The following is an 18,352-nucleotide window of genomic DNA, read 5'->3' as shown; positions in this document are numbered from 1 at the left end:
TAGAAGCAAAGGAAGATAAACCTGGACTTTTTCTCTCCTCATATGTTGAGCAACAGGACCTGGAGATCACTGATGATTTTCATTAGGCCAAAGGTGTTGTGAAATCTTCACAGTATAACCCGAACAGTCACTCCTGTGATGAGGAAATGAAAATCTTGTGTTTTTCCTCTTTACCTCATGGCCTAACTCCTTCACCTTTGTTGCCAGCACTTGCCACGTATGTGTCTGCATAAATGTGTGCACGTGCATATATGCGTGCGTTTCAATGCACGTATGTGTGTACATATGTGTATGTGTTTCTGTGTGAATATGTTTGTAGGTGTGTGTATGTGTGTGTAGATGTTTGTAGGCGTGTATATGTGTGTGCGTTTCTGTGTCTGTGTGTTTGTGTGTGTGTGTCTCTGTGTATATGTTTGTAGGTGTGTGCATAGGGGTGTGTGCCTGTGTATATGTGTATGTGTGTATATATGTGTTAATATGTGTGTGTCTGTGTATTTGCATAGGTGCATATATGTCTGTGTGTGTGTTTGCATGTGTGTGAGTGTGTTTGTGTGAGTGTTTGTGTGAATGCATGTTTATCTTTCTGGTTTGAAGAATCAAAAGAAGCTGTTCCTCCCCTGCCATACTGGGCATTTTGGTGTTACTGAACCAAAAGCATTTGAGCCATTTAACCACCATAGCACTTTACCCCATCAATCAGTGGAATATGGCAGTTCTTTGATGAAGAGATGAAAGAAAGCAAAGAAGAAAGAGACAGAGAGAGAGAGAGAGAGAGAGAGAGCAAGGCAAGCCAGCAACCTTTCCTGAAGCAAGAGCATTTCCTCAGTGAGAAGATAGAAGAAAGGCAAACGCCTGTCAGTTGGCACATCACTCACCCAGAATTGAGGCAGGACAAGGAAACGAGAAAAAAAGAGAAACATGCAGGATATTGAAAAGCTTTTCTAAGTTGGATATTCCTTCCTGTTCAGAAATTAGCTTTTGAGAAGGAAGGAGGCGAATCCATGCTGAAAAGAATGGTTACGGAGCGCAGCAGGGTGCTTCTACCTCGGATCCTATTGGGATGGATTCTGAAGGCACTGGGGAGGTGCCAGGCTGCCTCTGCTGCGATGCTCCTTCAGGTCCTGCTGTCTCTGTTTGAACCAGGAACTAATTCAGCCGATTTATTTATTTAGGCAATGTTCTGTCTTCATTGCCCACAAGATCCTCGAGTCAAGCCATACCCAGAATCCCCTTATGGACACAAGAGAGTCTCAGCTCAGGCCAATTTCTCAGTTTTTTCTATGTACATTTAGCAGGTCTATCTTCTGGGACTCGATCTGTAGGACTTTACCACTCTCATTAACCATAACAAACCTGATTAAGTTCCTACAACTTGTGAGGTCTACAGGGGGCACACAGAGGAACGAAGCACAGAGGCCCTAATGGAGAATTCGGGCCACCATATTCTGGCTGCCACCACTGTTGGGATTTCTGAGACGGTCCCTCCTAAATCTCACCCATCTTCTCCGTCGGGTCCTAAACAAATGGAGACATGAGAGATGACAGTTAAAGGTCAAATTATCAGCTTTATTATTGTTAGAGAACAAATTGCATGTCATGGCTGTGGGTGTGTTAGCCAAGTGGACTTTCTCATTCTGAACTGCAGAGTCTGGCTAACCCTCTCACCTGGGCACAGGGATTGCTAAACCAGAGGAAGCCTGCCAGGTGTGGCACAGCGTATTAGATCCCTATTACTTCTATAGGAGATTAACATGAATGTAGTGGCTACAAACACACAAATTTATCTGAAAGGACATTAGTGACAGAAGTAGGCAGATGGCAAGAGAAATGGTAGAGAAATGGCAAGCTCAACAATTAAAAGTTGAAGTCCTGTTCTCGGAGTTACAGTCTGTTTATGGCCCCAGGACACTGTATACTGCAATGATCAGTTCTGTGTCACAATGATAGCTGTCTGCCTTATGTTCAGAGTCTACTTGCCCAGTAAGACCACCACGGAATATTACTAGGTTGGTGCAAAAGCAATTGCAGTTTTTGCCACAAACCTAATATATTCCTAATATACTGCTCAACCAAAGATGAATGGATTAAACTTAAACTTACTGTATCAAGGAGGCCTTGAGAGAATCTTAGCAATGTTTCAAAAGGGGGCAGGCAAAATAGAGTATTTATATCACGTGGGTGCCTGGGTTCAATTTCTCTAAGATGGGGCTTTTGAAGTCAGAACTGGTTGAATTTTGTATCATTTTTGACATAATAATTTAGGACTGGTGGACACAGCCAGGTAAGAGTATTCATTAGTAAACTATTGACTGATAAAAGAACTGTTTACTCAGGTGAGTAAACTAATGTCCTGAGTGAATTGATTTACAAAATATTCTGACATATTCAATGGTCATTTATTGGTTATACGGTCTTATTTTCTGGGACAAGAAATTTCTAAAAAAAAGTGGTTACATCATATTGATACAGGTGGTTTCATTTCCTACCTAGAATAAATCCTGATTCATATTCTTACTGGCTAAGAGGCCTTAAGCAAGTCCTGTCATCTTTCTAAGATTCAGTTTCTTCAGATATAAAATGGGGATTAGAAAACTATCTATCTTATGAGGCAATTCTGAGGATCAAATGAGATAATCTATATAAAACCCTCAGAAGAGTTTCTGCAAAAATATAATTCAATACATAATAACAATACTGATAACACTCAAGAGTCAGGGAATGATTTGAGAATATCTTGAATGCAGAAGCAACAGGCACCAATCAACAGATGCTCCCTCTGTGAATAGGTGTCAGTCTGCATAAGAAAAAAATACTGCAGCATATGTTTAGAATCTGTAGAGAGAAAATAATCTTTCAGCCATCTTGAACTAGACTAACGCTTTTCAATCACATTACTGTCGGATACCAATGAGCCACAAGCCCTTTAAGAAGGATGATATCCAATTTTGATTATACAATTTATATCACATCGTATCTTTATGTCGTCGGCAAGAATTGCAAACTCATGTGCCCAAAATGATCTGTCTATAAGTCAGACTTAGCCAGTTGCTGATATGTTGCAATGCAAAGCTAATATTGTCAGAATTCTAATTATCAACAATAAGCAAAATCCACATTGTATTATTAAATCACTCAATGGAAAAGGAGTTTAATGCTATGCAGGGCAAACACAATATTATGGAAGGATTATCTAGTCATCGGTATGGCAATGTGTGAGACTCTCTGCATGCTAATGTCCATCAGCAAGACTAAACATTGAGCTCAATGGATTTTGGGATATAGTTTAAAGAATGTTACAATTGACCCAGAAGGAGTGATAAAGGGCATTGATGAAAATTAAGCTACTGCCATAGTGAAGTGTGTCTCTACTGAGGAATTGGAATCTTTTGCTCCTAGATACTATGACAACAAATTCAGGGCAATAATATGATATAGTCAAACAGAAACTCAGGGATGAAGAGGGGCTAAGCCAAGCAGGTATAAATATTTCTATAGATTCTGTAAGACATGGTTTTCCTGTGGTAAGGTTCCAGGTGTAATTGTTGTTGCTTTGTTTTACATTCTTTCTAATTTTCCATGGCTACTCAAGGGTAAGCATGAGATTAGTTAAATTTCAACACACACATTGAAGTATAATACAATATGGTTTACTTTCTGCAACGTAATTGTAGGTATACAAATACTGTCAACTCCTTGAGTCTAGTCATAAGATATTAGTTTTATGTTTTCTAGTGAAAAAAAATTGTGTGTGTAATTTCATTTGGAAAAAAATACCCTTATAAACAGAATTGTAAGTGTGAGGCCCTCTTTGATGAGAGGCATGGACAAAATGGGCTTGATCCTCACTTTGATAAAGTCAAGTTCGTTCATAAGCTTAAATCGCAAGAAATCCAAACCCAACATTGATAGAAAAACAAGACCTCTAAAGTCCACTTAGACCTTTCTTCCACTTATTAAGGGTGCCTTCTCCAAACAAGCTGCTTGGCCAAATTCACCCTCCCTGTACCCATGAACCCACAAAACACCCTTTATTCTGTGTCCTCTTCTAGCTGAGAATAATACTTTTTCCTGGGAAGAACAAAAAACAAAATCACATCCCAATAGCCATATCCTTTTCAGAAGACATGTGATTAGCCAAAAAATAAAAATACAAGGTTTTGGCCATGGCCAGGCACAATGGCTCACACCTGTAATCCCAGCACTTTGGGAGGCCAAGGTGGGTGAATTATTTGAGGTCAGGAGTTTGAGACCAGCCTGACCAGCATGGTGAAACCCCATCTCTACTAAAATAAAATAAAATAAATTAACTGGACATGGTGGCTCATGCCTGTAATCCCAGCTACTTAGGGGGCTGAGGCAGAAGAATTGCTTGAACCCAGGAGGTGGAGGTTGCAGTGAGCCTAGATCACGCCACTGCACACCAGCCTGAGCAACAAGAGCAAAACTCCATCAAAAAAAAAAAAAAAAGGTTTTTATTTGACCAGAAAAGCATTCATTCCTGACTTTTGTTTTTTTCTTCCCAGAATAAAAAAAAGTATTCTAAGACATTCTGGTTGGGGTTCTTGGCTTTTGAAACTACACTTGGCCTGTTTTTGACCAATTCTTTTTCTCAGAGCAGTAGAATCACACCACACACCTTCTGAGTTAACACTAACTCAACTACATGCATGGCTAGCTAGAGAGACAGAATAACCTCATAACATTACTGGAGTCTAGGATTCTGTTTCTATTCTTGTCCACTTGAATTTGTCCCTGTGAGAAGCTAAGGCATGAGATGGGAGAAGTCAATAAGTGGTTTCCTTCATTGCTCTCAGTTCCCCAGGATTCTCCTGGTGGGAGCATTGTCTACACTACCCGTAGTGCCAATGTTTGAAGATACACATCTCCCACCTTAGAAAGGGCATGTTGTCTAGACACATCAATGACATCAACTGAAATGGAAGCAACTAACAGTCATCTGCTTCTATCCCTGCTTAGCTGGTTTACTGAGCAATTCTGAGGTTGCTTCTTCTGTGAACTTCTTATTTTTATTGTATTTTTAAATTTTTTTTTCCATAGGTTTTTGGTGAACAGGTGGTGTTTGGTTTCATGAGTAAGCTCTTTAGTGGTGATTTGTGAGATTTTGGTGCACCCATCGCCCAAGCAGTATACACTGCACCCAGTTTGTAGTCTTTTATCTCTCACCCCTGCCAACCCTTTCGCCCTAAGTCCCCAAAGTCCATTGTGTCATTCTTATGCCTTTGCATCCTCATAGCTCATAGCTTGGCTCCCACTTATGAGTGAGAACATACGGTGTTTGGTTTTCCATTCCTGAGTTACTTCACTTAGAATAATAGCCTCCAATCCCATCCAGGTTGCTGCGAATGCCATTAATTCATTCATTTTTATGGCTGAGTAGTATTCCATAGTGTGTATATATTTTATATATATATATATATATAATATATACACACATATATTTATGTGTATGTAGATATATATATGTGTGTGTATATATATATATATATATATATATATTTATCCCCTCATTGATTGATGGGCATTTGGGTTGGTTTTACGTTTTTGCAATTGTGAATTGTGCTTCACATGTATCTTTTTCATATAATGACTTCTTTTCCTCTGGGTAGATGTCCAGTAGTGGGATTGCTTTATCAGATGGTAGTTCTACTTTTAGTTCTTTTTTTTTGTTTTTTGAGATGGAGTCTCACTCTGTCACCCAGGCTGGAGGGCAGTGGTGTGATCTCGGCTCACTGCAACATCCACCTCCCGGGTTCAAGCGATTCTCCTGCCTCAGCCCCCCGAGTAGTTGGGACTATAGGCGCCTGCCACCACGCCTGACTAATTTTTTGTATTTTTAGTAGAGATAGGATTTCACCGTGTTAGCCAGGATGGTCTCAATCTCCTGACCTCGTGATCGGCCCGCCTCGGCCCCTCAAAGTGCTGGGATTACAGGCGTGAGCCACCACGCCCAGCTCTACTTTTAGTTCTTTAAGGAATCTCCCCACTGTTTTCCATAATGGTTGGATAAGTTTGCATTCCCACCAGCAGTGTGGAAGTGTTCCCTTTCATCACATCCATGCCGACATCTATTTTTTTATTTTTTTTATTATGGCCACTCTTGCAAGAGTAAGGTGGATCACATCAATGGCATCAATTGAAATGAAAGCAACCAACAGTCCTGCACTCAGCTGCTTTACTGAGCAATTTCGAATATGGTTCTTTTGTGAGCTTTTAAATCCAAACTCAGAAAAATATGTGACTTTTCTGATTCTTCTGCTGTGCCCAGGACTCATTTGGTACATTTCTTCCATGAGGAATAAAACATCTTTAAACAGATTTCTCAGAATTATATTAGGGTTCTTTTAATGATCTGTCCTGCAGAAGAGCTATAGTTACTTCTAAAAAGGAAGACCAGAAAGAGTGATGCTAAGCCTAAAGGGATCGTTGGTTGTGTCATTTTAGGAATCTTAAGAAGTTACCTCTCTGTTTGCAATAGACCCAGGACATCAGCATGAGGCTGAGGCTGCCTGAATTAGACGGCCAGTCCTGACACACAGACATAACCCACAATGGCTGTTTTGAGCTAATATTTCCTGGTTTTTTTTTTTTTTTTCTCCTGCAGCCCCTGTAAAGCAACACATTTTTTGGCAAGAATGCCTGGGACAGAGAAAGAAGTTCTTCTCCCTTATTATTGAGAATGTTCTCATATCTTACAAGGTAAGTCTTGTGATTATCCTAGGAAGAATGCCTTGGGGGAGGGAGAAGGCTTGTCTAAGCACTGTACATTCACTGAAGAGTTTTTTGTTTTTCTGGAAGTATCAGACAAAATGCTCAGCATAATACAGCTTTGTGGTTGACATTCGATTGTCTACCTGCCCAAGTAAGTGGAACTTTGATTTTGTGGCATTTGTGTTGAATCTCAAAAGCTGAGGCCATGGAATCAGAATTTTAAAGTCCTCATGGTTTAATTTCAGGGTCCCTTAATGGTTGGGGCAGAATGTAGGGGCCAGAGCCCCAGAGTAGAGTCAGAACTCTGGATAAGGTAGGCCGGGTGTGGTGACTCACACCTGTAATCCCAGCAGTTTGGGAGGCCGAGGTGGGCAGATCACCTGAGGTCGGGAGTTTGAGACCAGCCTGACCAACATGGAGAAACCCTGTCTCTACTAAAAATACAAAATTAGCCTGGCGTGATGGCACATGCCTGTAATCCCAGCTACTAGGGAGGCTGAGGCAGGAGAATCGCTTGAACCAGGGAGGCAAAGGTTGCGGTGAGCCGAGATCGCACCATTGCACTCCAGCTTGGGCAACAAGAGCAAAACTCCACCTCAAAAAAAAAAAAAAAGAAATCTGGATAAGGTAAACACTAGGGTCATGACCAACACAGCAGATTTTCCTCCTGTTCCTCAACTGCTCCTTCCTTGCAGAACCATGCCTGGTTTCATTCAGGGCATCCGTGTACCCAGCCCCAGGGTTCCAACTGGTCGTGGATAATCATAACTTCTGCATTTACCAGCTTTCTTTGCAGTTCCTGATGTCCATGTGACCCAACAGAGTACAGGGGCTTTCCAGGAATGACTGGCTGTCTGGATCAAATAAAAATCTTTTTTCTTTTCCCTTTATGGCTAATCGCATGTATTCTCATAAGAATACAGCATTAGAATGTGATTCTTAGCACCTCTGTGGCATCTGTGACAATGACATTATAATCATGAATCTGAAACCCAACATGCAGTAGATGACATGAAGAGACAGCAGTGAGAGATGGTACAAACAAGATATTCTTTCATTTTATAAGCCATGGAAACTATGAGTGTTTGTTACTGAAAACACTGGGTAAAGCTAAGAAGGAGAAAAAAATAAGCCATCCCATGAAATCCCATGTTAAGCTTTTTTTTTTTTAATCACTTGGTAATTTAAATTTCACCTCTCAGTAATTCTCTACTTCAGCATACATAAAGGAAAAAAAAAGAACATATATAGTCTTTAATTTTTCTACTCTGTTCTCTTCTAATTACCAAGTTAAAAAAACATAGGCAAAAAAACCAGAAAACACAAAGGCATCCATTGTAAGCTTGGGAGTGTAATTTCCACATGGGACATGGCTGGCCTTCCTGCTCAGTGCTACTGTTCTGGAAGTTACATAGAAGGAGTGGGCCCAGTAATCGCTCACAGAATGAATAAGCAGCACCTCTCAGTGTTCGTGTTTTTCAGGAGCATTGATGAGGATGACTCATATGCACTCACATAAGGTGCCTTATTTATTTTTACACTCTCACACATCATCTCTATGGAGGATTGGTGGGCTGAGGAAGAGCCCTTTAAGGCCATGATAAGCCAGACACAACGACAAGCAAACCTTCAAAGGGACATAAACCCAGTGTGTCTTAAGAATTGTGTCTGAATAGTAACGAAGGTAGGCGCAGCAGACTTTTCGGGGACCTCCCAGGCCACACAAAGAAAGCAGGCACTGATAAAGGAGCGTTTCCAGTCAGTGCAGCTGATAATTAAGTGGCCTTGTCAGAAGGCTTCGATGTTACTGATGCAGTGGGAAGATGTGATTGAAAAACTAAGTAAATAGGAGAATAAAAGAGTATTAAGAATCTCCTTTAAAATGACTTTAATGTCAATGAACTTAAAAACATGCTAATAAAATAACTCAATTGTTTCTTGAAGACACCACTATGAAAGTGTGACTGAGCTTCACAGAATCTAAACCTATTATTTTGTGCATTTTTACAAGTTATGTATGAACATTGTTGAATGTTTATGTTATTTAATTCTGAGCCTAGTAAGGATGGATGTGGCTTATTTAACTGAACCATTGAGGCATTAAAGCAGTTAGAATAGAAAGAGTCACGTTTTGGCCAGAACACATTTTTGTTCATAGTGGTAACTGCTTGGACACCAGATTAAATTGGAGAAGGGGCAGGCAAAGTTAATACAAACACATCACCCGCTTAAAACAAGTGGATCTTTCGAGGTCTGCAATTAGCTCCTGACTTTATTGGAAGCAAAACAGCTTTAATCAGGATCCCTGTTCTTGTGCACCCTAATTATTGGGTAACAGGCAATATTATACTCTGGCTAATTGCAGAGAAATTGCTTGAATCTAGGCACCTGCAATGGTGGATTGTGCTTACTTCATCTGGTTGAATTTGGGCACAGTATTAGACAGGAGAGCCCAGGTTATCTTGAAGCTGTGCAGAGCAGGGGCTACAAATTTAGACATGGGACTGACTGTTTTTCAGGATTCTGTAGAGGGACAGAACTAGTAGGATAGATGTATATATGAAAGCGAGTTTATTCAGAAGAATTGACTCACACTATTGCAAGTTAAAGTCCCACGATAGGTCATTGGCAAGTTAAGGAGCCATGAAGCCAGTGATGGATCAGCCCCAGTCCCAAAATCTCAAAAATAGGGAAGCCGATAATGCAGCCTTCAGTCTGTGGGCGAAGGCCCGAGAGCCCCTGCTAAACCACTGGTGTAAGTCCAAGGGTCAAAAAGCTGAAGAACTTGGAATCTGATGTTCAAGGGCAGGAATCATCCAGCACGGGAGAAAGATGAAGGCCAGAAGACTCAGCAAGTCTGCTCTTCCACCTTCTCCTGCCTGCTTTATTCTAGCCGAGCTGGCAGCTGATTACATGCTGCCCACTCAGATTGAGGGGAGGGTCTGCCTCTCCCAGTCCACTGACTCAAATGTTAATCTCCTTTGGCAGCACCCTCACAGACACACCAGGAACAGTATTTTGCCTCCTTCAATCCAATCAAGTTGATACTCAGTATTCACCATCACAGGAACCAACCTGCCTGTATTCAGCTCCTGGCTTTGCTACTCCTTGGCTGTGCAAACACGAATGTGTAACTTTGCCTTGTTGTGCTTTGCTTTCATCTTGTGTAGAGTGGGGATGATAATGGCACTTACATCAAAGCACGGTTGCAGACTGGGCTAGTGAACTTCCTCTGCTAGGGCTCACCCCAGGACCCCGTACCTTCAAGCACTGGCTGTACTGACTACCAGCTCCTGAATCGCAGGCCTCTTTTCCATAACCAGAAAGACTTGTAAGTGCTTCTGTTTTCTTTCCCATAAACTCCTGGAAAAAGAACAGAAACTGGAGTCTATGATTTATAAGGGAGAGAAAAGAAAAGGAAAAAAAAAAAAGAAGAGAAAAGAAATTGGTTAATATCTCAAAACATTATTTTAGTCATGTATGTGAAAACAGTCTGAGGGCATTTCACTGTTCTGTGAATACATTATCACCCTCAAAACCTGACTGAACATGAAAACAACTCATGTGATCTGCTTTTATTTATATGTAAAAAAAGGAGGAAACAATAGACTTTCTCATTGATTGGGGGTATACAGAGGGGATCTTCAGCTTTTAGGAGAGCACTTTTGGTGTGGTTTTGTTTTCCTCTCAAATACGCCGTGCAGAAAATAGACTTTTGAATTGTAAACTACAGACAAAATCTTAAGCCTCACAGCCCACTGAATGGACTCTGTCTTGGTTATGGGGACTCCAGAGAATCTTTAAAAAAACTGAGTTCCCAGCCACGATGGCGAGGAAGATTGGACACACCTTGTCTCATCCCCTTCCTTTTGCAAATTAGATACAACAACGGACCAGTATTACTGTTAAAATAGAGGTCATAAGACTGGCAGAACAGACTCTTTGTAGCAATAAGATACCAAATTATAAATAAGACCTAAGGCCATGCCAGGCAAGGGATATGTCTATGTAAAGAGTAAACTATTTTCTAACTGCCACAAGAATTTTCTTTTTTTTAGCAGCTAAACAAGTGCTGGCTTTGAGATAAGCAACATTAAAACAATTTTCAACTCATCTACGACCAGACATTGACTAACTGGCCCTCCTCTTCCCTAAGCAGACAGCTTTCACTGAACAAGAGACTGATTTCAGTAACTCTCTCCTGATAAGAAGACCGTTGACCATGGACTGGTTCTGGCTGGTTTACAGAGGCTGGACACTGAGTGTCTTCATGTTCTTGCTTCATCTTTCGACATATAAAGTCTAATTGTAATACATTTAAATGTTAAGTCTCCATCCCAAAGTGAACATGGCTTACGGGTAACATGCACGTTTGTTCAGTATGCATGCATCAGGATCGCCTGTTGCATATGTATCCTTGGCCAATGCATTCAGCTTCAACTTCTGTTCAACCACTCCTCCTTCAAAGTGCTTGCTTTTGGTTTTTGGCCAGAGGCTGTGCTTCCCTCCTACAGGTTGTAATCCCCCTTGTCAGGTATAAAGCTCTCCTTTCTAAATGTATAAATTGTGTGATATTTAAGTTAGCAGAATGCACAAAAATAATTTTCCCAAAGAGCTTATTTTTCTTTCAAGAAGTGAAAGGTTATGTTTTTTTCCTCAGTGCAAAGCAGATTTTAAAAGACATGAATATTCCTTCAGCAATGTCAGGGAAAGGAGTCTGAAGTTTTTGTGGAATGATTGTCTCTGGACATGTTGAGAGATGGGAGGGGAGGAATTGTCCTTGGTTCACAATAAAGAGTTAGGGGCTAGGGACCAGGTCTCCCCAGTTATTTAGCAGAAATTGGGTATTTTCTCCTAACATAATTCTAGCTCCCCAATCCTATATATATTTTTATTTTACTGATTTTCATCTTCTCTGATAATATTGGCTGCTTGACTTTTTGGGATTTAAATCAAGTCAACTGAAAGAGTTCAGAAAGGACCCTGAAGAGTCAGGGAGGAAAAATCATCCCTACTTTCAGAGATAAAAACTCATAAGTAATTAGATTATTTTCTGGAAACTCATGGAAAATTGCTTGTGCAAAATCACTTTTATTGGATTAATTTGTAAGTATATACTATGCCTTCAGGCTGGTTTTAGGTACATTGAACCGAGCACAAATAAAATTGTCCATCATAAGATAAAATCTGTTCAGCCACACTGGACTGCCTATTTTCTCTATTGGCAACATTAATAAGTAATGACTATAGACATTTTTTTCACTAACCAAGGCATCTATTTAGACATAGAGTGGTCAACACTTTCAATGGTTATTTACTTCTTAGAATTGGTGGTATGAAAATGTAATAAACAATTAATATGCTAGCCACAAAATTTCAAATCAGTTAACTAAACTAAAACACTGCTTGGTGATTAGAACTCAGGCTTGGATCCCATCGCTTCCATTTTTTGTCTTTATGTTAGTTAAGATAAAGTTAAATGCTGTAACAAAGAAAACCCAAAGTGTCTAACAGTTTAAACAAAATAAAAGTTCATTTCCCACTCATAATTTTCAAAGGAAATGCCCTGGTTTGATGGTTAATATGAAGTGTCAACTTGATTGAATTGAAGGATGCAAAGTTCATCCTTTCTGGGTGTGTCTGTGAGGGTGTTGCCAGAGGAGATTAACATTTGAGTCAGTGGACTGGGAGAGGTGGACCCACCCTCAGTCTGGGTGGGCTCCATCCAATTAATTGACTGCCAGCACGGCTAGAAAAAGCAGGTGGCAGAAGGTGGAAGGAGCTGACTTGCTAAGCCTTCTTGCCTTCATCTTTCTGCCATGCTGGATGCTTCCTGCCCTGAACATCACATTCCAGGTTCTTCAGCTTTTGGACTCGTGAGCTTACAACAGCAACTTGCCAGGGGTCCCTGGTCCTTCAGCCACCAGCTGAAGGCTGTACTGTCGGCTTCCCTATATTTTTTTACTTATTCATTTGAGACGGAGTTTTGTTCTTTCGCCCAGGCTGGAGTAAAGTGGTGCGATCTCACCTCACTGCAACTTCCGCGCCCTGGGTTCAAGCAATCCTCCTGCCTCAGACTCCTGAGTAGCTGGGATTATAGGCACCCACCACCACACCCGGCTAAATTCAGTATTTTTAGTACAGATGGGGTTTCGCCATGTTGGCCAGGCTGGTCTCGAACTCCTGACCTCAGGTGATCCGCCCGCCTTGGCCTCCCAAAGTGCTAGGATTATAGGCATGAGCTGCCGCGCCCACCTGGCTTCCCCATTTTTAAGGTGTCGGGACTCCAGCTGAGCTACTGCTGGCTTCCTTGCTCCTCAGCTTGCAGATGGCCTATCGTGGGACTTCACCTAGTGACTGTGTGAGTCAGTCCTCCTTCGTAAACTCCCTTTCATGTATACATAGATTCCGTTAGTTCTGTCCCTCTAGAGAGCCCTGACTAATACACCCAATCAGTGAGTGGCTCTCCTCCAGGGGATGTTTGGGGGTCAGGCTCTCCCATCTTTGACTCCTCCTTCTCTAACCTGTGGCTTCTAAGCTTTCGGTGCTGCTGGGCACGGAGCTGATGGAAGAGGACAGAACCTGCAGGATCACCTATGGGAGTGTCACCCAGGCCAGGTGAGGAAGGCGGTGCCGCATATCTGCGCCCCTGCCACTGGCTGGGAACCAGTCCCATGACCACAGCAAGCTACAAGGAGGCTGGAAATAAAACATCACCAGGAAGGAGAGAGAGTGGGTTTGGTGAACAAGGATCCAGTCTCTGCTTCCATCTTTAAGAATCCATGCTAAAAGGCTTCCAGCATAATTCAGGGAGAGTTTTTAAATTTTGAAGAAGCAAAGGAATAAATAAAGTTCCCATCATCCATTCCTATGTCTCCATGTGTAACATGGTTTAAAACCAGAGTGGAAAGTCTTTATTTAACCATAATTTAAAGTAATAAGCTGCCTTGCAACAAAAGATGTAAATGCCACAAATAGATATCATTACGTAGTGTTACTCCAGCCTGGGCAAAAGAGTAAAACTCCATCTCAAAATAATAATAAATAAATAAAAATAAGGAAGCCGACAGTGCAGCCTTCAGTCTGTGGCCCAAGGACCAGGGGCCCCTGGCAAGTCACCCTTTTAAGTCCAAGAGTCCAAAAGCTGAAGAATCTGGAGTCTGATGTTCGGGGCAGGAAGCATCCAGCACGGGAGAAAGATGAAGGCAGGAAGGCTCAGCAAGTCAGCTCCTTCCACCTTCTGCAACCTGCTTTTTTTAACCTTGCTGGCAGTCATTTGGATGGAGCCTACCCAGATTGAGGGTGGGTCCGCCTCTCCCAGTCCACTGACTCAAACATTAATTTCCTCTGGCAACACCCTCACAGACACACCCAGAAAGGATGAACCTTGCTTCCTTCAATTCAATCAAATTGACACTTCATGTGAGTAAGTGTAAAAAATAACCACCCTTTTATCACAAGAAGAGAGAAAAAATATATATGTAAAAAATAACTTACTACATAAAATACATCTCTGTGATAAATCCCTGCTCCTCTTTTTCTCTATGCTGTGATTACGGAGACCAGCAGTCTTTGGGTCACGGACAATCTCCACATCATCCCACTCCATTTCTTTGACCACAGAAACAAGAATCTGTGAGAACAGCAGTCATTACAATTGGAAGCACATTAGTGTTGTGTCACAAAGAGTTCGTTTTTATTTGCATGGCTAGATAATAATATACTACACAACTGCACAGTAATAAATGCAAAGAATTTGATAAATACTCTGCCAGGAACTTCTGGAAAAACACATTAGTCTAGGCAATTCAACAATAAAAATGTTCTTATTTTCCCCACTTACATAGACACATATGTATTTGAAATTCAGAACTTATTCATCCATCCATTTGTTAGACAGTGAGCATCTGCTGCATGTCCAAGCACTAGGAGATGCTGAGGGTGTATTTCTAAGTGACTTATACAGGGTTCTTGTCCTCGGAGTTTTCAGTATCATGGAGGAGACAGGAATTCATGGCATAATCATATAAACAAATATGCCATTGAAGCTCAACATCACTGATTACTAGAGAAATGTGTATCAAAACTGCAATGAGATACCATCTCACACCAGTCAGAATGGCTACTATTGAGGAGTCAAAAAATAACAGACCCTGGTGTGGTTGTGAAGAGAACACTTTTACACTGTTGATGGGAGTGTAAATTAGTTCAACCATTGTGGAAGACAGTGTGGCAATTCATCAAAGACCTCAAGACAGAAATACCATTCGACCTAGCAATCCCATTACTGGGTATGTACCGAAAGGAATATAAATATTCTATTATAAAGACACATGCATGCATATGTTCATTGCAGCACTATTTACATAGCAAAGACATGGTATCAACCTAAATGTTCATCAGTGATAGACTGCTTAAAGAAAATGTGGTACATATACACCATGGAATACTATGCAGCCATTAAAATGGATGAGAACGTGTTGTTTACAGGGACATGGATGGAGCTGGAGGCCATTATCCACGGCAAAATAACACAGGAACAGAAAACCAAACACTGCATGTTCTCACTTATAAGTGGGAACTAAATGATCAGAACACATGGACACATAGAGGGGAACAACACACACTGGGGCATATCAGAGGGAGGAGGGAGAGGATCAGGAAAAATAACTAATGGGTACTATGCTTAATATCTGGATGATAGAATAATCTGTAGAACAAACCCCCATGACAAAAGCTTACCTATGCAACAAAAGTTTACCTACATAACAAACCTGCACATGTACCCCCGAACTTTTTTTGAGATGGAGTCATGCTCTGTCACCCAGGCTGGAGTGCAGTGGCGCGATCTCGGCTCCCTTCAACCTCCGCCTCCTGGGTTCAAGCGATTCTCCTGCCTCAGCCTCCCAAGTAGCTGGTATTACAAGCACATACCACCATGCCCAGCTAATTTTTGTATTTTTAGTAGAGAGGGGGGTTTCACCATGTTGGCCAGGCTGGTCTCGAACTCCTGACTTCAAGTGATCTGCCTGTCTCAGCCTCCCAAATTGCTAGAATTACAGGCGTAAGCCACAGTGCCCAGCCAATAAAAGTATTTTTTAAAAGAAGGAAAAGCTACAGTGTAAAGAAAGTCTAAGAGGCTGAAATTTGATTGAGTATGAGAGGACAACAAATACAACCCACTGAAAGAAAAGTATATTTGATCTAAGATCTCACGGATAAGTAGGAGTCAGTGGAGCAAAAGAACAGCATTCCAGGCAGAGGCAACAGCATATGCGTAGGCTCTGAGGCTGTAGAATACTGAAAAGGAACCAGACCCAGCAGGAATTATCATCACCATCATTTTATAAATGGGAAAAACCAAGGCCCAGAGACATTCACCCACATGTCTAAGATCACATGGCTTGTAATTGATAGAGCCGGAGTTTGAATTCGGATGTTTTGAGTTCAAATCTTTTATTTTTCTACCCATATATCATTATGGCATCAGTTATCATGTTTTGTTTTTAGGTGATTTAATATTTAAAATCATATTTGGCTGCAAAAAATAGAAATACAACCAAAATGGTTCAAGTAAATATTTGGTTTGCCTTACTCATGTTATACATGTGATAAGACAAAGCTCTTTCCGGTTTTTTGCTTCACTGTCTATTTTAGCTCATGGACCCTGGGTTACAAATAGCTGCTGTACCTGTAGGCATTAAGGTCGTGTTTCTGAAAAGAAGACAGAAAAAAAGAAGGAAAAGGAAGGGAAGGCAAAAAATTCATGGAAATCGAATCTGTTCCTCTTCATCCTCAGAGACACTGGAATGTTTCCAAAGAGGCATATCATTGGTTTCCACTTACAGTGGCTATGTTCTACAGCCTCTCCTGACTACAAGGGAGATGGAGAAATTGCATAGTATTGTCACCACCTTGCAAAACGTCAGCACTTTGGAATAAGGAAGAATGTAGAACGATGTTTCGTGGGTGATAAAGGCATCTTCCGGGAAGGAACAAGTTGCAACTGGACACAGCAGGCATCTTCTTTGGAGGTGCTTCTAAGACATTTACACCAGGTTCCACTCTCCTAGGAGGCAGTTAAGAAGGAGTTTGCAGGATAACACAAGTGACTTGCTGTGTTTGGTGTGGAAAAGCAGCTCAGAGGAACTTCCCCTAGGTCATCACCTTTGGGACCTGCCAACATGTTTAGTGGATGCTATCTCGGTTGGGTGACCCTCATATCCTTTGCCTCTTTTTTCTGGTATCACTCTGCATTGTATGGGGTGATGCCCAATTCCAGATTGAATTTCCCAGGTAATCCAGAGATTATCAGGGAGGAGATAGGGAAAAGCCAGGACCTTCATCTTCCACCCTCTCTGCCTTATGGGACATCTTTGTCAAAATGCTCCCAGCATCTCCTACCTGGCTCCAGCTCCCTGAAAGAGGCTCACTTCCATTCCAACTTCTGAAGGCCGGCCCTGCTCCTGGCTCTAGTAACATTGCATCTTCCCTCTGTTTCTCCAGCTGAGAGGTGGCAGTGGCTTCCTCTGATTGCTGGCAGAGTTGATTGGATCTTCCTTCACAAGTTTCCAAGGCTTAATACACTTTTCAAAATCCATCAGAGTGAATGTCTTTCTTTAACCCTCATTGGAGAGGTGTTTCAACCATAAATTGCCCATAGGAGCAATGTGATACTGCTTGATTCCACAACCATTTTTGTGATTTGGGAGCATGGTTTTGCTTGACGTGTACATTCTTAACATGATGAATAGAATTGCAGAGGTGACAGAATAGAGAGAAATTGTATAGCTACTTGAAAGCCTGCCCATGCATTTATTTCCCCAGACAGACTAGCTTCATGCCTCCTGACTGATGCATCTATTACAAATGGGAGGCAGGATGAAGGATACAGAGGGTGGAAAAAAGAGAGCAGTGAAATGTTGATTCAAAAAGACAAAAAACATAAAATAAAAGGATTTTGCATTCTAAAAATCCATGTGAGGCTTCTAGGGCAAATCCACTAGGGGAATTTTCTCAGTATGCACTGCCAGAAATTCTGTTTTAACTTGCCTCTCAAGTGAACATTTTGCTTAAAAGGCAGAAAATACATTTCTAATCAAAGGGAAACCTTATATTCATGTCTGCTTTTAAATGAGAGCCTCAAAATCGAAATTGTTTGCCTGTACTGTAGGTCTGAATGACACTTCAGCTGGGGTATGCTGACAAGTGTTTAATAATTGGCTCTCCAGTGAGAAAAACCTCTAGTTTACAATTTGCCATTTTCTTTGTTGTAAATACTTTCACACTGGCCAATTTCAGACAACTGCCATGACAGTGCTGAGCATAGAGTTGGGAAGAGATGTACAGCAGCCTAGCATTATATAAGATCACCACCCTTCATACACAATAGATGCAGACCAAATAGAAACAACCTCGATATCACAGACATTAAGAAAAGTTAGTAAAAAGTCTTGAAATTTTATTTAAAAATAAGTAATAAAAATTGTTAGTTTTGTTTTTAATGCACTTTATTTTGTTGTAAGTTTATATTGCTGTCAAGAATTGATTACTTCCTAGAAAAGTCAGTCACTAAAAGTTATTAAAGCAAAGGACTTCTTCAGGTTTCTGCTTAGTTAGTTCA

At 41.1% G+C, this 18,352-nt stretch overlaps 1 long non-coding RNA gene across 2 annotated transcripts in view; it reads left to right on the top strand.

Annotated features, from left to right (window-relative positions):
- The window catches only part of LOC134732218 (uncharacterized), a 63,725-nt gene extending 46,018 nt beyond the window's left edge, over positions 1-17,707 (top strand). Inside the window, exons 3-4 of one of the 2 annotated variants that reach the window (XR_010115166.1) lie at positions 6,623-6,717; positions 16,387-17,707. This is a non-coding gene — a long non-coding RNA (uncharacterized lncRNA). Of the gene's footprint in view, positions 1-6,622; positions 6,718-10,885; positions 11,814-16,386 lie in introns of those variants that run through there. The other variant, XR_010115167.1, reaches the window with a different exon arrangement.
- The last annotated feature ends 645 nt before the right edge of the window (positions 17,708-18,352 follow it).

Source organism: Symphalangus syndactylus, chromosome 13 (assembly GCF_028878055.3).
Source record: "Symphalangus syndactylus isolate Jambi chromosome 13, NHGRI_mSymSyn1-v2.1_pri, whole genome shotgun sequence".
In the NCBI taxonomy this organism is placed as follows: Eukaryota; Metazoa; Chordata; class Mammalia; order Primates; family Hylobatidae; genus Symphalangus; species Symphalangus syndactylus.
Note: the sequence above shows the minus strand (reverse complement) of the source record. Positions and strands in the feature narration are given on the sequence as shown.